Below are 25,695 nucleotides of genomic sequence, written 5' to 3'. Positions count from 1 at the left end.
TAGCAGCCTAGCTGCTTAGCTGAGTATAATGGAGAAAAGAATACTGCATCAGCTGGCCTTTCTGAAAGGATTAGCTGATCTCTAGAGCAATGATTTTTGTTCTCTGAGAGGAAATTTGTTTTCTTAGTCTGTGCCATGTATACATATTTGTTGAGATATACAGAAAAAATCCAGTGTTCTTCTTTTTCGTTTATGCTAATTTAAGCAGTTCCAAACTGTCTTCTGCATCTTCTTGAGCCCAAGAACGACATATAATATTGACAAATTAAGCTATTTATATACAGTCGTTGGATTCTTCCTCTAGATTATGATGCATTAACCAGTGCCAGAAAAGGAAGTTCATCTCCTTGTCTATTAAGAACTTTTCAGTTTGATTGACCTTTCTTCAGTGGAGGAATAAGCATTTGCATGGACAGCAGATTGTCCACTAGCCCCTATCATTGTGGTACAGAGCAGGAGGACGAACAGGAAATGGATGATGTGGATGAGTCTGCCCCTGCTGCCGGAACCCAGCCCCCAGAACATGATTAATGACACGCTGCTCTCTCCCCCTCTCGTTCTGTCTCTGTCAGGAGTCAAGTGGGCTGCAAACAATAATAAACAGCCCAGACCTTACCACACTGTACAGGGTGTTTCACACATACACACACAGGCTCACAAATGTGTACATGAGGTTCTCCGTTTAATTGTGGGGCGGTAGAAATAATTAGATATGTTCCTATCACTCAGCATAATTAAACGGTTGGGTCTGTTTTCACAGATGTGAAGTCTTCCTGGTTTTAAGGCCACACCGAACAAACTGAGAATGAACAACTCAAAAAATGCAAAATATTTGGACACTTTTTTGCATCAAAACTGCACACACACTGGACACTTGGTTTGTTTTGAATTTTGCCATGCTGTTCGCAGCATGAAAAAAAAAAGAAACAAAAAGATATTTTTGGCTCCTCACAAATCAGACAACGCTTCTTTTAGGAAAAGTGAAAGTAGAGTAGAGCTTCATCGCTTCACTCAGGAGCTGAAACTTTAAGTACCTCAACATATAACTGGGATGTCTGTAGCCCAGTTTGAGCTGCTTTTGGAGATGCTAACACCATCTGTGATAAAGCATCAATGCTTTTGGCATTTCTGATAACGTTTGGTTCCTAGGATACAGATGATATATCAGCTTGGTTGTCGCCATGCCAACACCAGAGACAGCAGAGATTGGTTGAATGTGTTCATGTCACAAAAATCATTAATGAAATAATGTTGCATTTTTGTCATCTGGAAAAATTGCATTTAAGATGTGTGCACAATACCCCTGGTTATACAAATGTTCTAATTAATGTATTGTCGTTTGAATAAACCACATGAATTAATCACGCTGGGAGTGTAAAGACTGTTAGACTAACCTGCAATGCCATTGTGGATTCACCATTAAAAATCCTCTTAAAGTCTGGGCTTAGACTTAATCTTAATCTAAGAAACCAGTCTTTGAATATTTTATTCTGGAGGAAATTTTGAAAAGGGAAGTCAGAAGCAATCAAAGCTGTGGCGGCAGATGTCTTAATCATAAGCCGCTGTTTTGAACTGAGCGCTAGTCTAACGGTTACAATTAGAACAGATGTATTTCTCTTTTGTCTCCCACAGGAACAGACCATTGCCCTGTCTTCCCCATTCACTTTATTCAGTCATTAATTCACTTATCTGTTTCTCCTTAGCTGGCTTTCGGACTGAAGGGTTGGAATTTTAGCATTTAGTTTGAGCGCTACATTAGTCATCAGTCTAACTGGCATTGTCCTGAACACCTATTTAAAAAGAGAGCGCACACACACACACACACACACACACACACACACACACGCAACCTGTGACTTTATTTAGTAGCACTGTCTCCCTCATCCCTCCCCTGAGTCCATCACTTCACACTGTCACATCGTTCTCTGCCCAGCACTCAGGAAGTGCCACGACCAATCAGCTGCAGGACTCCTCCAGGATTCCCTGTGCTCTGGAGCAGAGTCGTCCTGCTCTCAGGCACGCCTCACCGTTCATCATACTGACCACTGCAGGGCCTCAACTTTACCTTGCTGACCACTGAGGAGGAAAAGAGTCAAAAATCGCCAAGGCCCCAGCTAGGGAGGTAGATGTATTATCATGAGCTTGAGGAAGCTTATTTTGATCCAAGGATAAATGGGATGCACTGATGGATAGAAAAACATTTGCTATTGCATTGGATTGCACTTGTGGGTTTACACTGGATTGCAGTTTTATTTATTTATGAAGTGTTAGGTAAACAAGGCCTAATAATGATGCTGTTGAAATAAGGTGCTGGTGATGTACTGGGTGGGTGTGTTTGAGTTAGTTTAAATTAAACATTGAAAAGGACCTTGTTGCTTTGTGCAACACTCTATAAATGGGCTGGTGTGATTGTATAAGACACTTTGGGTCTCCCACACTGCCTAAGCATTGTGAGTATGATAATGGCCTGTTTGACAGAATTGTCAGCTTCATTGTGTCATGTTGGATTTGGGGGGAGGGAGGGAGTGCAAGAGAGAGAGTGAGACAGGATCTCCCACTCGTGAGAGTCCACTTTATCTCAGTAATTGGCTCAGTAACGGGGGAAACACTGTTTGTGTGCTTGATAGCAAGGACACAATCCACTCAGACATGCACACACATACACACAGTATTTCTTTAAGCCCAGGAAAAAGAGGCCCCGTAGGCGGTTTTCCTTAACCCACCTCGTTACTGTTATGATTGAGCAGCCGGGGGAGGAAAGCAGCTCTTCGTTTTGACCTAATTGAGGCATGTGTTCCATTGCTCTCAGAAAGTGACCACTCTTTGAGGGTGTCCCAGTCTACCTGTGGGTATAAATTTGCTATACCCTATAGACATCATATGAAGTCTTTATACATTACTGTATGTGTATTTTGATTTAAATGTACTGGAGTCACATTCTTGCATGCGTCACATCTATATTGTATGTGAACTCTGTACATTTTTGCTTTAATACATAACAAAAAAATCTCTTTTACATTATTTGAAAATGCCAGATTATGGCATTATGCTGTGTCAAGATTTCATAATAAACAGACCAAAAAAATGGTCCAATTGATTTGGAAAAACATCTTGGGACAATATCTTATGATATTTTTATTATATGTATATGTATTTATATAGTTACACATGAATTTTAATTATATTAAACGTTTTTGGAGATGCAAGATTATGTTCTGACGGCAACAGTATGCTTTTATACTGGGGCTTGACCAGTATATTTGTGATATTAATTGACCTGTATTAAGGTTCCGTGGAGTTATTGGCCTCAGCAGAAATTTGGAGATAAGGCACCAGTAATGTCTCTCACTATGTTCAAGAATGTGATGCTGTTTTAAACATCCAAACATATTTGGCATGTGCTAATAATGCTCTACAGGGCCTCTCCTCTATTTAATATTACATTTTGAGGTTAAGTTATAAGGTTGTAAATACCCAGAGTTTCCAGTTTATTAGGTATGTCTGTTCAGGTACCTGATGTACCAGACAGGGGTTCCTAACCTTTTAACAGCATGGACCAAACTGCAGCCCACAATAGTGTTTTTGGGCAAGTAGAAATTGTGGGGTTGGGGGTTGTGATGCCACACACTTATAATTAGCCTATGATTTGCCATTGGTAAGCAATGTTTTGTCTCCAAATGATGAAATAATTGGACTGCTTCATATTCTCATTTGCTAGCTTCTCTCCGCATACCTCACACATTTTTGTCTTTGGCGCATTAGCATCCCCAGTGATGATGAATCCAAATGTTATGTAGCTGTCATCATATTCTGACTGAATAATGTGTTTTTTTGTCTGTGCATCAGCTCCAGTAAAAAGCTTGTTCATTTTGTCAGTTTCTTCATTTTCTGACTTAATCATCAGCTGAAAGCAGCCAATAGGAACCCACACCCATGCACAAGGCCATACAGACGTGATGTAGGCCGCTAGATTTTAGCAGTTAGTCTGTTAACTCTTTTCTGTATTATTTTGGCCTGGAATCAAACAATCTACAGCATACCCACAGTCCGGGGAATGGACACCACTGCCTTGAAGAAAATGGCATTATTATGAGCTTCCAAATATGCCTCTGGAAGTCTTTTTTAACATATCGCAACTCAACTTCCAACCTTCAGAAGCATGTAGAGAAGCAGTTAGTTGGCTTGCTACTGAATCTGAATAGTTACTTGTACTGTTTTCTTTTGGCTTTGTTGTTTTAGAACAGCAAGCATGTTTCATCTTTATTAAACTTAGGGCTATTACTTATGTTGTGAGCGTCAGTTAATGTAACTAATGTAAGACAAAATTTAAACTAGTTCAATTTCAAGGTGAGGGAATGGGCAGCCTAGTAAAACCTTATTGCCTTAGTTATTAAACAAAGATGTGTAATTAATGTACACATTTTCATTGTTGGTTTTGATTTTCAGTACTCTTTCCACACCTTCCTTTGGCCTTCAGGAGGCCATGAATTTGCCTGTTTCTTTTCAGGCACTGAATATTCAAGCATGTGTCCCTGTCCTGTGGAAAATTATAATTGTATTATACAGCATTGGGTATTCTCTGGTTCTCTGTCTCTGGGTACTGATCCTGTGGTTACTCTGTAGGAGCATCAGGCAGTCCATATTTGCAAGGGAGTGGGTGGTGGCCTTATATAAACACGCCTTTGTTCTCCACACCTTCTACCCCCGGCAGTACTGCTGACACTGTGATGTGTGATCTCACATGAAGGCTTATATTGTCTTGAGCATCATTACCTCAACATGCTTCAAATGAGCCACTCACTCTGTGATCAGCTCAGCTCAGAAAGAAAACTTGGGCAAAACTAAGGCTGTCCTGATTACTCAGTTAAACCTGATTACTTAATGGAAAATTAAACAGAAGCTTCAACAACTCAATCTAATTTAAGATTTTTTGGTATTTACTCTGTACAACCTTTGATTTTAATAGAGATTACTTGCTATCAGTTTTTCAAAGAATTTTGCCGTGACGTTTTTCCACGCCACCAAAATTCAGTTTTAGTGGTTGGTCGCGTTTTCTGCTTTTCATTATAAAAGTAATCTGAAACACATTCAATGATGTTGAGGTCTGCGTTACAGGGTGGTCAGTCAGTTGTTCTGAGAACACCAGCAGCATCTTTATTTGATTTGCAAATATGCTTCTTATTTGTCTGTTTCTTCTGATTTGTCTTTTCTCACTGATGGTTTCTTGACAGCTATCAATGGTTGGTTTCAGACCCATAGCACAGTGTTGTCTTCTCACAGTGGAAAGATGGACAGAAACACTTTTGGATTTTTTCAGATCTGAAGCAAGAGTGGAGCTTGATATTCTTTCGTTTCTCATAGATGAAAGCTTTGAGTACTGGGGACAGGTTTGGTGGTCTACTAGGTCTTGCACAGTTGTTCTCTATATCTTAAAATGATTTCAGTTTTAGTTTTTTCCATGTTTTCCTTTGACTTTTCTTTTTCTTATACACAAAGATCTTACTTCTAATCTTCTTAGAAATATCTCCTGGAAAATGAAAAAATTCATGGTTGAATTTAAAACTCTAATAATCAGTAGATTACTGAATTAGTAATAGAAGAGATAGTGACAGCCCAAAACAACTGTATACAGAGAGGAGATGCCTAGAATGGTTCCGTTAGACTGAAGCTGTAACAAAAGACGGATACTGAGAAATACTGCGACTTTTCTGTATGTTCATATGTGAGCGCTTGGTAATTATGTTTGACTGAAGTTTGCGGATTATAGCTGGCAGCTAAGGAAGGGACAAAGAGCACTGACTCAATGGGATTAGTCCTACATCATGTAAGGACATCCACCCAAGTGGAACAAAAACCTCATTAACATCTCATGGAAACACTCTTTTAATTAACCACATTTTATTCCATTTAAAGCTTTTACACATGCACAGGAGGTTCTGTAGATCTCTGCTAGAGCGTGGCTATAGTTTAGAACTGCAGATTTAAATCAACACTGCAAAACAGGTGAGCCAGGTGAGGTGGTGCACCACCAAAGAGATCTTTAACCAGCCTTCAGATTCCTGAATATTTCCTATTTCTTCATTATGATCAGTGCCGGTGTGCCTATTACAAAGTCAAATATGAAATATCAAGAAAGAGGCTGTAAGAACAGTAGCTTATAGTAATCATGAAATTTGAAGAAAATTGTGTAACAAAATTGTGTTTCAATTGTGTAACACATCAATTTTGTCCCGTGCAAATGCTTTGTACCATTTTGCTATCTCCTTATATGTTACTCCTTGCTGCAAATTTCGCGATCCCTGATCATTTTTCTGCTCTTTTCCCTTTGGGCGTGTTGAGGTGAAAAGCTGGTTAAGGTGTGGAGGGTTATCATGATTGGGCGGAGCAGCAGCAGGCGACAGGATGCAGCGGGGGCAGATACAGCTAATTCCCCCCCGAATCCATCCCTAATCCCTTTGTCTGTGCACGTCACCAGGCAGGTACCATTCATATGAGAGCATTAACTCTGTGCATGCTCTCTTCACTACATGTTACACTGTACTGAGATGAAGCTGGGTTTTCTAGATGTAGGTTACGTGAGGACAGCAGAGCTCTGAGCTGCGGCTCCAAGAATCAAAGCACTTTCAGAAGCCGAGGGAATGAAATTTTCACTGCGGTCTCACTCCAGTGGGTTCCAGCAGCAGACTGGTGGGGGATAGAGGGGGTGGAGCGGGGTGGAGTTGTGGAGGGGGGTCAAAGTGTGCCATGGCTGCAGGAATCACTTGAGAACATGTCAATCTGTGGCAGTGGGCAGTGGCATGGAACTGATTGCCCTCCTAAAACAGAAAAAAGAAAGAAAAAAAAAAAGAGATTTCAACACACATTCACACCCTAACAATTACAGCTTCTTTGCCACGGTCTCCAGGCTCTTCATGCGGTCATGCCGCGGTGGCTGTGCTGCTGGTCACTTCCCCCTGCAGCACCTAGACACTGAAGCTGCTGGAGAAACAACACGGATAGATTTCCTTTCCACAGTCCGCTCCAACAGCGCTCAGCCGTTCACTGGCCTTGTTGTCAAGCAACTGTCATGGAATGAGCAACGGTTCGAGAAAAGACACGTGCGTAACCCCAGCATTCATTTTCCAGGCGAATTGTTTCTCCCAGCATGTTGTCAGATTCCCAAAAGCAAAATATCAGCACATATCAGACTGGCATTGCTGGGAGAACAAAAGAGTGTTTCAGTTTGTTATCACCTGTGACTATTGCTAGAAAGAATGTCAATTTTCTACAGCAATTTATCCTCACATTGCTTCATGGATGGTTGTTCTATTTCCGTGTCTGTAGATGCACATGTGGCCACAAGCACACATACACAGATGGTTTGTTTTTATAGGCTCCTTTGGCAGGTACATCCAAACGAGTGAGGCACTATTTATAGCACACTATCATTATGGTTGTCCTCAACATGCATATCTCTCTTTATTATGCTAATGTAGCTGCAGAATTCACAAAGTAATTGCACGTTGCATTTCAGTTTGACTGCATGCCTGTGCACGATAAATCATCAAATAGATGTTTCGTTTCATAATGAACTAAACCAGCTTTTGTCTGTAATCAGCTGTTTTGTTATGGTGAGTCACTGTCTCTCAAAGTTTTTTTGTGCCCTCCTTTTATTAGATGAAGGAATGAAAGCCCAACTAAACAAAACATGAACTCTACCTTGTTTTGAGTCTTTTATGAGGTGAACTAACATCCTTGAGCTGCTATGACTTGGGTGAGGGCTGATGGCTATAAAGCCTTGTTCTCCTCGCAAGAAAGGAGAGGGGATGGCATGATGCTAAATGCTTGATGATGTATTATCTTTTTTGTGGCAGTTCTATAGAATTGCCCAGATTCAACAGTGCTTATTTTCTCTAAATACACATTCGTATTTTATGAATGTTGTCTTCTAAAGGACAGTGTATGAATTAAGTGGGTTTGAACAAAGCTGTTAACCAGGTAATGCAATTGCTTAGTGATTCTGCAGTGCTAAGAGCCCATTGCATTGGACTTGAAATCTAGCAGTGGAACTGTTTCTTTCCTTGTGCTCTTCCCTGTACTGTACAGTACGTTTGGACTCTGCCGAGGTGCCTATCTTTTGTGTACAGCCTGGAGCTGAAGCGCTTGACAGTTCATTAAAGAACCGAGAGAACGTCTGTCCTTATTTTTGGATGGCGTGTTGGAGAAGAGGGATTGCACGAGCTGCCAGGAAGCAGCGAGGGGCGGACACAGGGAGCTAAAGTGGAGCTTTTCTCAGCGCTGGCATTGTGTTTCCAGGGGCTTCAAAGCTGTCTGCCCCAGAGCTGCTGGCTCTTGAAGCACTTTGGAGAACAGCTACCTTGATCAGGCGATTGAAGAGACAGATTTATGATGAGCAAAGACTGTTTACAGCTGAAGAGGTGCATTTTCTCAATAGAAAACTTCTTGGATAATCCTTGAGTTAATTTCAGCTAAAACAACAGAGTTCCACAACACCTTATCTTTATGATTGTATTCTTAGAACAGTAAAATGTATAGTTCCTTAATGATACATTTGATAATACTTTATTGGGACAGTCCACTGTAGATGCTTTGTAGATTCTTACCTTGTCATTAATTTACATTCAACTCAATACTGTGTGTATGAACATCACCTGAAATTTTTGCTAAGCCTAAATATAACGCTCACTGTACCTACCATGCTAACCTTAACCTCAACCTCAAACCTGTTCATAACCTTAACCCTGCTACTCATTAGTTGTTTCACAGCATAGTTTGTTCATTGGAGTCATTGGAGCATCTGTGAATAATCTACAGAGGGTTATGCAAATAAAGAGCTGGTCTGATTGACTTTTCTTTTCCACTACTGATACCAAAGTTGAAACCTTAACCTTTTAAACTCCTTAGAACCACCGGTGGTTCCAAAACGCACTACGTCATATTCTTCATAACTTTTATATTTCATAAGCTACATTCAAAAGGTGGGTGTCATATGAGAGCTGTAACTGTCTTCTTTCCAGTCAAATAGACGGGTAATGTAATTTTAAACCCTTATAATAAAAGAAGCTGAACTCACAATTTTTTTGTCTACTGAAAGTCGACCCATTTTTCCACAAATCTGGGATAAAAACTATAAACAGATGGTGTCTCTTCAGTGATCTGCTCTGTAAAAATTATTTTTATAAAATAATACAAAAAGCATTTTTTGGTTTTCAGCAGTAAATTGTAAGCATATAGCAGTATGTGTATGATCATAAAACACATTTTCTGTTCATTTGAGGGGACCTTTTACAAAAAATAAATAAATAAAATAAAAATTTAGTACAGTAAAAAAGTACAGTACTTTAAAAACTACTGAGCTGCTAATATGAGCATGTAAAAGTATGCTGTTTTGCTCGACTCAAACACTCTACTACTCCACATCAAGAAAAACACAACTAACATTATCACATCACACGATGTGAGAGTACTGTTTCAGGCTAGTTTTGTTCCAAGATTGGATTGGATTCATCCTTTTTTTTCATTTTAATTTAATTTTATTTATTTTTAGTAGTAATTTGATCTACTTCAGAGGATAATTTGTCCTCCAATATATATGTTTCTCCAAATATTGAGGGCAATAGATCAAACCTTCTGAAATTCTATCCTGATGCTAAATGAGACTAAGCCTCTGCAAGTTTATGACAGTTGTTAAGCCAATCACAGTTATCTCTGTCAAGCGAAAAAAAATCACAAACTCTCAGAACTCCTCAAAACAAACCTGCAGTGGCAGCAAATTAGTCAGAATTATTAGATTAAAAATGTAAAAAGGTGTTACAGAGGAATAATTAATTCAAAAACACACGCTATCCTGATCATCTGGTTGGATGGTGTTTTATTTCATTTCTGAAGCTGAGAAGGTTTTGGATTAAACTTTGGCAATGGGAAAACTATTAACAGGCTCTAATGCAAGCTAAGCTTTAAGTACCGCATTCGCAAAAATCATTTTAAATAAAAAGTCCAATGATAACTAAAACTATAGAAAGATCACTAGTTAGCTAAATAGCTAAATAGTTAGCTTTTCTTAGCTGCTGACAGCTTGATAAATCAGTCAGATTAAGCAGGACTGTACTATGCTCACATTTGAGGTTAAAACACAATGTGTAAAGTTGAATATTAATGCGCTCAACACATGCCCTTCATTCTGTTGTTTCATTGAGTTTGCTAAAAGACCTTGTGTGATATAGAAGTACTCCCAAAGACACCATAGGCCTCCTCAGCATCAGCGTCAGTTCTTACACACATACATCTCCACTGAATGTCTTGTAGAGCCAGTTTACTTTCTTTAAATGTTTCAAACGTACTTCTCTGTCAGTGTCTAAATTTCTCTTTGCACAGCTTAAATTTTATGGATGCTGCTGGGTAGCCTGAACTGACATATGAATGTCTAAGTTTGATGGACATAGCAACAATAACTAAGGGGGACGGGACTTTTGCAAACGGTCAATTACTGTTGGGTCAAATTGAGTGAAGGCTGTTGCCGTACCAGCGCAGACCCAACCTATAGGAAGTATGTGTAAGAGAAGAGACACATCAAAGAGAAACAAAGAAGAGCGAAGTAAAGTAAAGGGCTATAGCATTAGGTCCACACAAGAGCAACGGTGGCGAAATGAATGGTTCAGTGGGAGAGAGATGACCCTTTTCTGCTCCCCGAGGCTGCCACACTGTTTTTCTCCGTCAGCATCATCTGTAACCTCCAGCAGAGAGAACAAGAGAGAGAGAGAAAGAGAAGGTTGTTGTAGAAGTCATCCTCTGCCAGTTTCCTGTGTGGTAGCTGGAGTCGGGACATGGCAGAACAATGGCGATAATCAGGCAGATCTGTTGTTGCTGGCAGATAGAGCAGAATAACTTTTGATGGCCTATGAGGACCTAGTTTGCACTCTGCTTCCTTTATTCAGAGCTGCGAGGAACTATATCATGTGATGCTGGAGCCTTAGGCTGCCTTACTGGCATTGGAAACTATGAAAGGCAAACTGACACAAGAAGATTTGAGAAGCTCAGAAACTCTTCTGTTGAGTGATTGATTCATGTGTTGATTTTAAATTCTTACATACTTTAATGTGGCTTTCTGATGCCATTTCTTAGCTGGCCTGATTCCTTAAAATTCTTTGTCCATGTTTCCTTTAGAATCTCATCCAACCAAGGAGCAATGCTGCCAGCTGAATATTAGCTCCAAGAAGCAGTGGAGAGCGTCCAGTGTCCTGCCACGAGAAAAACGTCTTATCTGATCTGGTAGGCATCTCTATTGTATTTTTCATTTATTTTATTTTTTTTGAAGAGGACGAAGAAGAAGAAAAATTGCTGTGTCATGGGCTATTCCATTCCATTCCTGGTTATTTAGATAGCTCTCATTATTTACATGACTTTTTCAACCTTACATTAAGCCACCAATAACAGTACTCCGTTCAGTGGAGGAAGATTATAACAGAGGTTTCTGGTGCGATGAAGTTATATTAACAAAAAGAAAAGATTAATGTAATTAATAGGAGCTGAGGAGTGAGGGTGGATGTGGGACTCCCCATTTGCAGGGTTATTTCTGCATGAGTGCACAATGGGAAATCACTGGGAGGCAGAAATCGGGCTGCAAGCAGCAGGAGGTCCTGAGGACTACTTAGGGCCGGATGACTGATTTGGGTTTCAAATCGGCAGAGATGCTTCGGCTTTTGGGAGCCTCTTGGAATAATTTCAAGAGCTCCCCAAATCCCGGAGCTATATTGAAAGTATTCTTGGAATTGGTTACAATACATATTTTCCCCGTCCAATTCTAAATTTGTTTCTCATTTAAAGAAAATACGGGGTCTAAGCTCCACTTGCTCTTGTCACCCCGGGAATGAATGTGCTCCACTCAAGGGGACACAAGTGCCAGAGAGGATTTGGTTGCTCTTTCAGAGCTGGTGTGGAGGGGGACGTTCATGAGGACGAGGGGACGAGGGCGTCCGTAAGTGCACTTGAGCTTCTGAGCCAGGCCAGTGCTGCTGTGAGTCAGGTGCACATGGCTAATCTTTACACTTCCGTCTGCAGGCAGTGTAGCTTTCAAACATGTTTGTTTCAATTATTATTATTTTTTAGTAGTAATTGAATAATGTACCAATTTTTTTAAAAACAAAACGTTTTTGAAAGCAGCCAAAAAATTAAAAAAAAAAAAGCTTGACTGTTTCGAAACCTCTCCTTGGAGAAGGCCAGTATAATAACCATCCAACTGCTTGTTCAGCTAATCTAAACTTCATTTAGTTTAATAGAATTTAAAGCATTCACACTAATCCATACAATGACTGAAGGTGTATTTAGTAGAAGCTGGAACCAAACCTGTGTTCTTCTAACAAAGATATCAATGAACTGAAAAATTCTCATTACTTTTAACTGCATTAGTTTTTATTTGAAGGTAGGTATTTGGAGGTATGTTTGAGCAATACTTGTAAATAGTGGTAGAGTAGCTTTGAAGCAGAAGGCTGTATGAAGGTTGAGATGTCCATATTTGAGAAGGGGCAGAAGATGCTGGGGGCTTTGAGTTTTGTGTTGCTGAAGGAGCAAGAGATGGGACAAGGTCATTAGGATTCTGATGGAGTGTTGGCGTCTGGTGGTGCAGAGCCATGCTTGGCTGCTTGGCACGGTAGGGCAGCACAGTGGCCATTAAGGCAGCTGGGTTTGGGGGTCAGGGCCCATGGAGGGCACTGCTGGGAGCATGCGTCAGGCTGCACTCCAATGAGTACCCTGGGCAGGTGGTCTATGGGGGGACAGCGGGCTGGAAGACCAGGACAAATTGGCACAGGGAGGCTCATTTCCCAAGCCCAGCATGAGGGACAGCATAGTGACTCTATGAAAGGGACGAAAAAAAATACAAAAGCAAAGACTCCCAAGGGCAGCAGAGTATGAGTGATGATTTAGGGGAGAGGTCAGTCGTTTGTACTGCTCCCACATACTCTATGGGTGCACTGGTCACTTCCCCACGCCAGCTGTGCTTCATAGAAAAGGCCAAGCGCTACAAGCCCAAGCACATTTGTGTTTAAGTGGACATTTTCACACACAAACAACCGCATTATCGTAAACACACACAAACATAAACATGACAGATGCTGTTCTACGACCACTGGAATAAGTTTATTTTTATTTAGGACCTTTAGGGTATTTAAGCACTTGACAATAAGTGCTTATATGGTTTTTATTCACTGGAGGGAACTAAAACCAAATCTCTTGTTTTCAAATGAAGTAGTTTGATGTCGGATTAACATTGTTTGAGATTCAAAATGTACTGTTCACCTCCCAGTCCATACAGTCCATGAAAACCAACACATTTGTACTACATATATCTGCCTGTTCAGCCTACAGCAGTTTAGCCCACCCATTCATGTTGAAGTTATTGAAGGACTGCTTTTTGAATCATAGTACAGAGCAGCCACTCAAAACAGAGGTCTCTTATGCATACAGTAAGGCTGCACAAAAAAAAAAACACATTAAAATCTGTCTCGATATGTTACTCAGTGCGATTCAATTACGAGAAGTGTTGACTCTGCAGACTGTAGTAGGGATGTAGTATTCACCACAACAGTGATAGCATACCGACTGCGTTAGCAGCATCATCGCCATAATGCAGAGTTCTCATAAGAGCACAGTTAAGCAGAATTAGATCATAAGCAGTAACCACAGTGATTCTGTACCGCATCGCTGCCACCAGTGTGGGCATTTACATCAGCTGTGTGCAGCAAACTTTCCATGTTAAGTTTCGTGTAAATAACAGCGTAGGGGAGGTGTGGTCACTTGTATAATATCCATAGCAAAGCATTAGAATGAGATGCTTTGGAGCATTGTTTAGAGGGGTATATAGAGCATTTGAGTTCTCTGGAGTAGTGAAGCACCATTCAGTACCATTGGGATGAGTGGCATTTGTGATCCAGAGCTAGACATCCAGCAGCAGCTCCTGACCTCACTAATGCTCTTTAGGCTAAATGCAATCAAATCCTCACAGCAATGTCCCAACGTTTAGTATAGATCCTTCTCAGAACAGAAGAGGAATGATGATCTCTCTGTTAATACGCTTGATTTCAGGAGAACCGTCGGATGAGCAGATGTCTACAAACTTTAGGACTTGTATCTTATAGACAGTAACAACAACAGTGCGTTTAAATCTGAGGGATAACTAGAGGTTGGAAAATTGTTGTTCAGTGCTAAAACATAAAACTGCATAAATATCGTCATAAATGGACCTCAAGGGAAAAAATATATAGGACATTAAGAAATCCAATAAAAATTTAGCATATGGGCCCTTGAAAATAATTGCATAGATTCCAGTGTAAAATAGATGCATTTAATTTGTGCAATTAGAGAATTTCTTATTGTACCAGAGACCGCTGAGTATATTGGACTGAAATATGTTTATGTGAAGAAAATCAGTGTACCGCATACTTTGTCCTTGGTGTGACTGCTTTTGTATTGCGTTTTGATTCAGTGGGTGACAGTTTTACTTGAGATAGTAAAGATTTCTGACACTGAGGATGACATAAGCCGAAGCGTTTATTCTCAAGAATAAAATACAGAAATGCTAAAGCACATTTATTTTTAAACTTTTTTATTCTCAATAAGTGACCTTGAACACCACTGTTCAGTCCCAGGATAATATCTTTTATGTGCAGAGGTTTGCTGTTTTGGTTTGATAAAGCACCGTAAATTAAGCTTTTCTCCCCCATGTGATTTGGTAGGATAATGACTGAAAGAAATGTGTGGAGAGAGGTGGAGTGCGGTAATGGCAGAAGCTACTTACTAGAGTAACACAGTGTTATGAATGCTTGTTCCACATGTATGTCAGCAGGGCCGTGCATTACTCTGGGTAGGTCCATGCATGCCTGCATGTGATTTAGGGAGACAGCAGGTGTGTGAAATGTGTATTTCCCACACACCCTTGCCAAAAGATGACACATGCCCTCTATACATCAGCAGCCAGGGATACAGCAGTTGACACCTATTCATCTCCTCCCAGACCTGTCTGCATGTTTTTAAAGGCTGTTAAAGTGACATCCATCAGGACAGGTGAAATTCAGCGTACAGCAGCCATTCTTGGAGTAGCAGCCCTGAAACTGGGTATCTGAAGTGAGCAGCTGAAACTGCCATCCTTTCTTAAACCGAGTGACCAATCACCAGCAAGACATGATTGCGGCACATATCACGCTGCCTTTAGAAAGTGGTAATAAAGTAAACAAATTGTCCAGATGAGTCGTATTTTTGATTGTTGTTTTTTCCCCTGTTGTCCTGAGAATATCTAGTAGATGACAACTTTATTAAACAGAGGCAGATTTATTTTTGAAAGCACTCATTTTGGTAATACATATTTTATATTCTGAAGGACAGTGGTGCTATCAGTCTTCCCCCCCCTCAGGCATGACACTGTTGATAAGTGCATGGTGAGGTATAAATCTCATCTCTGCTGTCATACAGACTCTGACCTGTCCATGCCTATGCAGGCGGTCTGTATATGTGAGAAGAAACAGATTGAACTAGCTTGTTTTACATTTTTTCTCCCCTTTTTACGTTAAAGCGGTTGCTCGTTTTTGAAATCTGCTTCTGTCTGATTGAAACACCCTCAGGTTGTATCTCTCAGACATTTCATCCATAATCATTTGTTTGTTCAATGTGCCATCTAGTGCACAAAAACTCTGACTCCATCTCATAAAGACAGAATTTTTTTTCTTCTGTCACAGCATGCTCTCAGTTGATAGCAGAGGGTCCTTGAGGGCATACTATGGCAGACACACACGGTTTGCTTTTAATGATTGTACCCCCCCCCCAGTGCATGTGCTTTTTGTCACTGAGCACCTCTGACAACCTGTAGGAGCATGCATATGATGACAGTATGTGGTGGACAATACAGCAGAAATGTAACATGCCCTCTTGAGCGCATTTTCATGTTATAGGGTGTGTGTTGTGATATTTGCGCCAAAAAACTGTACAAAATCAGAAAAAAAAAAATTAATTTCATTCATTTCCAGTCAAAACAGCCATTAAGTACAAATTATTCATTTTTCAGGAGATATTTCTTGGCAGACTGTGCATAATATAATCCACTTGTATGAGGAAAGGAAAAGCCAAGGGAAAAAAATCCAAAATTGGAGTTAAAAAAAAAAAAGATTAAAATATATAGAAAATGGAACTCAACTAATGTTGTCACGATACTGAAAATTTCAACTTTGATGGGATACTTTAGCAATAGAACATGAGAGGGAGTGTGTTATCACAAAATAACATGACGGCTGTGATTTGGTTGCAGGCATGAGCCGAAGGCGAGTGCCGTAGATTATCACAGACATGTTGTTATTCGCGATAACACGCGATCTTGAGTGTTCTATTGCTTTTATGCAACAGTTAAATAAACAAAATATAAATTAATTAAATTAAATTTAAATTAAAAAACGTAAAAAAATAAATAAACTGGGCCGTGAACGTGACGTTTAATGTTTTAATGTTCACGATTCCTTCTGCCAAATTATAGTTCCTTAACGAGCAGCTTTCCGCTATGTCAGAGTAACGAGCTCCGCTCACTCGCTCCACAGCTGTCAGTTCGTTCTCCAGCTCCACACAGACCTATTAACAGTTTGGGAATTTAGTGTAGTCTCATCTTCAGAGTCTGACCAAATCGGCTTTAGGTCAAATGTAATCTTAAAAGTGTTTGTGGCAAAGTAAGAAGTAAAAACGTTCAAATGGTTTGATCGTCTCCTACAGCTGTCAAAGTCGTTGCTTAGCAGCAGCATCTCAGCAGAGTGATACAGTGTTTGAGAAAAACCTGAGATGTCATGGCGAAATAACAGCGTGGTTAGAACGCTTCTCAACCAATCAGCTTGTGTGGCCGGAACTAACCGTTATATAATTTGAAATATACTGAAATTTAATACTGTTTTCTATACCAAAGGCAGATAAATTGAGTGTCTTAGATAAACATATCCAAATAAACATAATTTTTCTCTTAACAATGACTATTCACACCAAATACAGTAATATAAAACACATGAAACACATCAAGGGTGTGTTTTAAGATGACTTTAAATTAGCTTAGCTGACGTTAGCACTTATGGCTCTTAACCCAAGAATAAGATAATAAAAATTTATCAGCATGATAGTTTAATAAGACACCTTGTTAAATGTTTCAGTGATATTGAAAATGGGAGCAATAGGGCTATGTCATGGAGAACTGAATGAGTTTGACGTAGTATGTTTAAAATGTACATTCACTCACAGTCTATATGATGTGTATATATATGGTAACTGCAAAATTGCCTGTTTTGAGTGTATTGTTTTTATGCATTTTCATCAGTTTAGCCCTACCCATTCATGTTAATGTTATTAGGAGTGTTTCAACCAGTCGAACTGTTTAAATAAGGCATAATACAGGGCAGCTAATATATTATATTTGTCTTAAAAGCACAGTAACAAAATGACAGTTTTGGTTACATAAAGCCACCAAAAAACCCTCAGAAATAGAGAAAAATGTAAGATATTATACCTTTTAGGTATTGACGGTCTGCATGATGTGCTCAGAAGCACTTTTTGTGACTTCATTTATCATAAAAACAGTATAATACTATCATGTCCCCCTCCCCTTTTGCAGTATGTAGGCTGTTTCAGTGGATCCAGCACAGAGGGACACAAGATATGATATTTTTACTTTATTCATTGGAAGCTGTAAAGCTGTCCTAGAGTCTCTTCCATGCTCTCATTCAGCTGGTTAACAGGAGACTAAATGGCACACAGATCTTGTTCTCCTCACTATCTCTGTCCAGGTCAATGACTGTCTGTGGCTAATCCCTACTTGTCGAGCCTCATGTTCAGGCATTAGTGGCAATTAAACACGGAGTTTGGCTCCAGATGTGTGGCTAAATGTGGAGTGTAGAATTGGCTGGGGCTCACTGGCACCCATGTGGCCAGACTCTTCGTCAGCTCCCTGCCAAGCAGATCCTCTTGAGCGTATTCCTCCACAGAAACTTACACACTGAGCAGATACACCAACCTCACACACATACACACACATTCCTACAAAGTCCCGGCCCGCTCACCCAGCACGGCTCACAGTCACAGCCTGTTCCGCTGGCAGCCCAACTGCTGATGCCATCACCTGTCGTTGTGGATGAAGGTGATTTTGTTAGCACAGTCGTGCTGAGGAGCTGGCACACCTCGCCCACATTAGTCCTCAGAGAGGGGTTTGTGGACTGGAGAAGAGGAGGCAGTGCCTGCACCCTCACTCCTTACTCTTCTACCTTCGGTGTGGATCGAAAGCCACTGGTTGTCCTCTGACTTGGTACTTAGAGTTGGGCAATATATGTTATCGTTATTGTGCTATATTTGGTCACAAACCAGTTTCTGAAGTATATTGTAGATGTCGTTAGTACTTCTAGAACATTGAAAAACTACGTGCATCATTTAAAAGACATATTTAGGTCAATTATAGAGAGCATATAAATGACAACAACCTCTGTACAGTAATTGCATAAACCACAGATTTACAAGTAACTTGTTGAATGTCAGCCCGTTACACCATTTTATTCGTTTATTTTGACCAGTTCTGTTCTTTAATTGTATATTTTTGCAAATGTAGAATTTACTATTGTACTCATAGTGTTTCTTAGCTTTTTTGTGTTTTACTATTATTTTATTGGTGCATTTTATCAGTTCTCACTTCAGGAAATGTAAATATTATATTATATTACCATATCTTGTTAAAATATCTTTAAGTATTGCGATATAATGTTTATACCATATCACCCACCCTTACTGGTACTTGTATTTAAGCTTTAAGTTGAAGGCATACAGCTAATCAGAAACCTACTATATTAGTATTATTATTACTTTGCTGTATGAACATACATGATTTTATCAAACAAGTGTGTTTCTTGTTTTTGGAAAAATGATCACAGTCAAACAACAGTGTCCATTTTTTTTTTCTGCCTTAATTACGGTCCAAATTTCGAAGCCTCCCAGATGTAGTGTATCAGGGATATGTGCTGCCTCTAACAAACACCCTCAACCCAAAAACTCATTAGAAAAAATGAAGCCACAGCATTTGGTGCTTATGCGGTAAGTTGTAAACATATTAAAAATTAAATTGCACCTACAGGCTTTGAAGATGCATTTTTAATTTGCAATCTCTCAACTTTTATTCAGGATCACTCTTTCATGATGAGATGAACTTAATTTATGATTTTATAGCTTGTAATTAGAAATTAGGTCAGTCGTATGATTTGTTGAGTAGTATATGTAGTACCTCACACTGTGTCGTGTCAGTTTTAATTTATGGAAAAGACTGAATGTCCGTAATTTAGAGGAGCTGTGGTTTTATGTATGTAGTGTGTGGTATGACATTGTTATATGGAGAGAAGAGCTTCTAGTGTTATTATTTGTAGGTTTATTCATATTACGTCAGACTGTTTGAGTTGACAGTGGTCAATTGGGAGAGGCTAACAAAAAACAAATAGATATGCAATAGGAAACTTGTTTGGTGCAAACTAATCAAATATGACATCAGACATTGCTTCTGTTCTTCTTGTTCAGTGTTCAGCAAACTGTGGGAATGTGATATTTGTGGCTATTAGAACTGCCTGAAAAAAGGGTCTGTTCTCAAAATAAGCTTTATGGCATGATGTTATTGTTATTTTTTATTTTCTAATTTAATTTATTTTTGTGAATTCGTGCTTTTGACAAACTCAAGGCTCTAGCAATGTGTAGCTGTGCAGTGGAGTGAGCTTGTTTAATTTTCTAAGGGGGGATCTGATTGGGAGCAATTAAACCATTGGAAGTTTATGAAGTCCCTGTTGTGTGTTTCGGGATCATGTCGTTGCGTGGCACTTAACAGATGTTCTGACTAGAGTGTTGTTTGCAGTCCTCACAGCCCCATTTTTATGCACCCTTTTACAACTATAGAGCCCGTGTTTACGAGCCTGAGTGTTTATGACGACAATTTTCAGGTGAGTCTTCCAACAAAATGTGCAGTATGAGGACTGACATGCTCACTTTTCCACACAGCAGAGAGTAATTTAAGTGGGCACAGATGTGCCTTTGGCAGGAGCCAGACTCAACAAACAGGCCAGGAAAAAGCTGCCTAGATCCATGTCAATTGAAAAGGACATGAAGTACAACAAAAACTAATACTAGATATGTCCCAAATATTGCATAATAGCAGGATTGGGTAGTAACGGGATACATGTAACGCCATTATGTAATCAGATTACAAAACAAGAGAAGAGTAATCTGTTACACTTACAGAAAAAAAGAAGACAATTATCAGATTACAAGTACGTTCTAAAACTGAGGTGATTACATTCAAATACAGACTCTTCGTCTTTTGCCAAAATTCGCAGTTTTAATGATAAATATGTCACACAAGTCTGTAGATTTCAGTCAGTCGATAAATTTTTTTTAAATATTTAATTTTTTTTTTGGCAGAACTCAGATTCGCAGTGTTTCCTGAAAATATTTGAATCAGGCGTTTACTTTGGTTTTCCACACCACCAGATTCTACAGCATCAGACTGATCTGGTCAGGCTGTAAACTCTTTATTCTCATTTGTTGCTCTGTAAAATTCTACAGTTTGACCATCTATAAATCAAACTTTTGAAAGCCTTAACCTTCCAGGTTTTAAGTAACAGTCTGAAACATGAAAAGAGAGCAAATTAAGTCTTGTGAGTGGCAAAGTTAGTTTCGTTCTTGCAGAATTTCTTTCTTCAGTAGTTTTTGAAAGATGTATGCAAAATGTTAATATGCGTATATGACCGTTATTTGTAACCAACATGAAACCTTATGACCCGGTACAGCCTTTCAGCAGACAGAACACATATGATGGCCAAAAGTAAAGTAATCCTCCCAGCCCTGCACAATGGTGCTAGATGGTCACAATATCACAATATTTTCCAAATATATCACATTTCCATGGTATCAGGTGATATTTAGGTTTGCATTGATAAGGTTAATGAATTCTTCAAGTTTGCTTTAATAAAGTTAATGAGCCCATGCTGTTTTCCCACGAGAGTTTTTTCTGGACCCAGGATTGCTCGCTCTGCGAGTTTGCTATGTTTGGTCAAGTGTGAAAGCTATTTTTGCGTCTGGGAGCGGACAAGAGAACTGATCTCTGGTCCTCCTGAAATCAGTGGTCTGGGGTATGCTTCCAGCAAACTCTGATGTGGTCCACTGCACATGTGGAGGCTATTGGGTCCCGGTGCCGCGTGTGGGATTGCATGAGTGGTTCATTTTATAATGTGACTGCTTTGACTTACCGCGTCACTTCCCTTTGGTTTGGTTGTGGCGGAGAAAGGATTGTTGTGGACAGTGAAGGAGACAGAGTTCCTCATAGTTATGTGGCGAATGAAAAACTCTTCTCCCTCTAAACAAGCCCAGGTTCTGTCCTGTTTGCAGACTGAAGTATTCAGGACAAGTGTGAAAACACTCTTAGTAATGGTACTCTGTACTCTGTGCTAAGAACTCTGTCCTACATTCTAGGTAAAACCAAGCAAAGCTCCCCAGCGGTGGATTTATGTTCTCTGGAGTGCTAGAGCACCATACAACAACTGTGGGATGCGTTGGAGCAGTGTTTGTGATCCAGAACTGATTCTCTTGTGGCTGTGCGTAATCAAATCCTCACAGCAATGTACCAAAATCTAGTGTAAAGCATACCTGGAAGAGTAGAGGCTGATATTGCAGCAAAGAGAAATAAATTCCCTATGAATACCATTAATTACAGAAGAATATTGGATGAACATGTGTCCCGTTGGACGTATAGTGTACGATAACTTGATACAATTAAAATACAATACAGATTTCACAGAAAAGTATGTGCATGGTTATAGTTATTAGATTTGTCTTGGTAAAGCTGCATAGTTTGATTATTGACACCCTCACCTCAAACCCACCCCTTTCCCTCGACTGGTAACCCTGCCTCCTGGGGCGTGCGCCATATGGATGGCAGTGAGCAGGCAGCGAGAGCATGTGAGCAGACGCCGGCCACAGTGTTCTTCTTTGGCACAAGGGGCACCGTGGCACCAGCTTAGGCCGACACTTCCAAGAGAGTGCTGCTTAGTCAGCCCACTTTCTCTCCTGAGGAGCCCAGGGCCCTCACGCAGGGCTCAGGCTAACACTGCCAACCCACACCCACCTGCACACTACAGCAGTGCAAGCACAGAGCGCTACGTCTCCTCTGAAAGACCAGCTAAAATCTGCTCACAGGCATTCTTCAAGGGTGGAAATTTCCTAACCTAACAATAGTGGTTTGATTCCATTATGTTTTTTAAGAGATCATTCTATGTAAATTATTTTTAAAAATACATTGAATACACAGATTTAACTGGATGAACTACTATGTCATTTTTACTCAGTAGTGAAATATGTACCACACTTTGAGACCACTTTTTTGTGAGGAGAAAGAGATTTCTACGTTCTTTCCCTCATGCCACAAAAAGTTATAGATTGTATTATTATTTATTAGAACTGATTGTAGCATTCCAAAACGGATGCAATTGAATTGTGATGCACTGATCTACAGTTAGTGGTTCAACTGCATTGATTTTAGAGTCTTAAAATCCATTATAATGCATTTTTACAGTCTTCGCATTTATAAAAGGCCATATTTGACACCTTTATCGATTAATAAAGCTCAAAATGGTGACACACTGTATCAAAGCTCCCCATTGATTGTCCATTCCATCTTGAGACCTATACTTCGATCATCAAGGGAAAAAAACTGAGGCCTTTGTAGCATCATGTCGTGATGTGTAAATGCGGCTGGAGAGAGTTTGTAATATTTGTTTATTTTGTACTTGGTGGCGGCCATTTTCTCTGTAGTATTCTCTACATCTGTTAAGCGTCACCTTGGTTCTTTATGCTGGACTTGGCATGTGCTCAGGGCAGATGCCATCACACAGAAGGACACACGGTATTGATAAGGGAGAACGGGAGCTCACAGTCATGCTCCTGGGCCGCACATTAACAAGGGTAAGACTCGGCCAGTTCAGCTGTCCCTCCTGCAGTTTGCACTCCTGCCATCGCTCTGGGGGAAATTTAGACATCACTTTTTATGTCCCCATACCCCCTCCTTAGACACCTCCACTTATGAACCCTGCATACAAATGCATGAAGGTGCTGTCCTGATTGATGGCAATTAGCATTTGGTAATGATAACAGATGTTTGTGGTGCCAGGAGGCTGGTACCTGCCGCCCACTCTGCCATCTGCCGTGGGCATCAGGGACCTGGCACGCAGGCTGGCTGGCACGGGATAGCAGTGAGGGTATAGAGGGAGGAGGGGAGGAGGAGGGGTGTGTTACATTGTAGTCCTCCCCTCTATTTGACATGAGAAGCCGGGCCTCACTGCAGGGCGTATCCTGTGTGCGCTGCATCACCTGATGCTGGGTGCACTTGGACAGGACGTATGTGCTTTGTGGGCATGTTTTCATTATTACGTGTCTCTTGAGATTGGGGTGAGAAGTGTGAATGATGGCATTTTTAGATACCCGCAACACTTACTTCATCTTTTGGACCTGTTCCATGCATACTGCGGATATATCTGTGAATTTAGCAGCAGCAGTTAGAATTACCAGCAGTTAAAGCATGAACTGTTTATTGGGTTTAGTATGAATTACAAGTATTTTAAAGACAAAATATATACACAGCACAGTATGTCAATAGTGGCATGTCAAAACCTTGTAACTTCATTTCTTTATGCAGCGTGCTGGACTGAGAGTCACTGGCTGACTGAGTGACTGTCGAAGCGCCCAAGCATCGTCTGAGGCTAACATGGTGCAATACTTCTAATTACGTGAAGTCATCCTCCACATATTCATATTCTAAATGTAGACTTGTACTTCACTTGATTTGTTTTATTTTTCACTTGGACAGTACACAGTAATTAACACCATTATTTATTGATGTTAATGTGCTAGATTTAGCCAAGTGGGCAGTCCCTGGGCAAGTTGATCTTAATATTAAGAGTAAATAATGCTCTTCACATAGGCATAAACAAAATCACTAGGCAGCATTATAAAGTGCTTAATTGCTAAACACTTTAACCTAAACCCACAAATCACAATCACAATACACAAAACAAGTTAACAAGTTTACAAAAATGCAAAACATGTAATAGAATTAAACATTATGTTGTCAGACTTCTTCAGACGGTTGAGAATTCAATCATGTGACACATGGAAAGAAAATGCAGATTATCCTAAAACACTTTTCCTTAATGGAATTGTGCAGTCACCTTTTGCTGTGGCCCTTGTCCACCACTTTGTGACTTTGCATATAACCCCTCCAAGCACTGAAGGGATGAGACCATTTAGGATTTTAAAAACTAATACTGTGTTTGAGAACATAACCAGGTTTTCCCAGCTGGGGAACTAAATGAAAATGTGTTCTCCAAAACATTAGAGTTGAAATGAAACAGTGACAATGAGGTTAAAATGTACCATCTCAGCTTTAATTGTAGAGTTTTCTATGTTTGTAGAACATCTATATTGGGAGAACCATATAGGAATTTTTAGCTTGTCGCTTGTAGCTTGAGCAGTCCCTAAATCTTTGGAGTTCATGCAGATACTTGTTTAACGGTTGTGGAACCTCATATCCCCGCAGCCACACTTGCTTCCTCACAGCAAATGTCCTTGGAAAAGCTCCTTTCATTAATTTTATTTGCTTGCTCTTTGACCAAGGGGTTTTTAAAGAGGGTTTTTTAAAGCTGTTTCTTCAATAACAGTGTCGACCTGGGTGAACACTGAGGAGACACGCTTTTTGAGAAATTAAACTAAAGTTAGCGTAACCTCCCATCGTCTGTCCTCAAAGGACTGAGAAAAAAAGATGGAAAGGAGCTTTCAGTGAAGACTTTGATTGGGCTTTTTTCTTTTTGCTTATGTCAACTGATTTTATTTCTTCTCACTGACAAAGCATTCATTTTGTATGCTACTGTCAGTTCAGCCCCCTCCCCTATGTGTCTGCAAGAGCTCTGTTCCTCCACACATTGCTCTCTCAGGTCTCTAATGTCTTGATCAAACCTGCTTGAGATAAGCTGCATTCAGATGTGCACAAAGTCACAAGGAGTCAAAATACTTAAGTTTCACTCACAAATGCCGCCTGAGTTCAACTCACGGCACTATCCCATACTCTTAAAAATAAAGGTGCCAAAAAGGGTTCTTTGGAGTGATGCCGTAGAAGAACCACTTTTGGCACCTTAAAGACCTTTCAGTGTCTGGTTCTTTACAATCTTTGTAAAAGAAATGTTTGAATTTTGTTAACCTTTTTAAAGTTTGAAGCAGGGATTTACACAGCTACTGAGTACTCTGTTGACTGTTCGACATGCCAGTATTTGAAAACGGAAATCATTGTTCTGGTATTCTTTATATCTCATTACAGGAGTACAGAGAAAATAAACAGACTATCAATTTAGAGAAATGATGAAGTTTTGCTTGCATTTCCAAGAAGTATGTTTTGTTATACTTTGCTGCTCTGAAAGACAAGTGCCTGAATGTGAGCATGTTACCAAGGACGTGCCGTTAAGGACGTGGCCAAAAAGGCAGAGACAGCACGGCTGCATGACTTACTAGGCTAACTACTCTAGCTGCTGTTAGCTCCAGAATTGACAATGAAAGTATGTTTCACTGACAAATAGCATGTTGGCTCATCATCCACTGAGAAGAAGACACCTAATGTAG

At 40.0% G+C, this 25,695-nt stretch overlaps 1 protein-coding gene across 2 annotated transcripts in view; it reads left to right on the top strand.

Moving 5' to 3' along the window:
- rbfox3a (RNA binding fox-1 homolog 3a) overlaps positions 1 to 25,695 on the top strand; it is a 482,492-nt gene that overhangs the window by 62,700 nt on the left and 394,097 nt on the right. For both annotated transcript variants that reach the window (XM_036572522.1, XM_036572521.1), the window contains exon 2: positions 11,164 to 11,268. The gene's annotated coding sequence lies outside the window, so the exon portion shown is untranslated. The remainder of the gene's footprint in view (positions 1 to 11,163; positions 11,269 to 25,695) is intronic.

This window comes from Colossoma macropomum, unplaced genomic scaffold (genome assembly GCF_904425465.1).
Source record: "Colossoma macropomum unplaced genomic scaffold, Colossoma_macropomum, whole genome shotgun sequence".
In the NCBI taxonomy this organism is placed as follows: Eukaryota; Metazoa; Chordata; class Actinopteri; order Characiformes; family Serrasalmidae; genus Colossoma; species Colossoma macropomum.
This window is presented reverse-complemented; position numbering and strand designations above follow the sequence as displayed.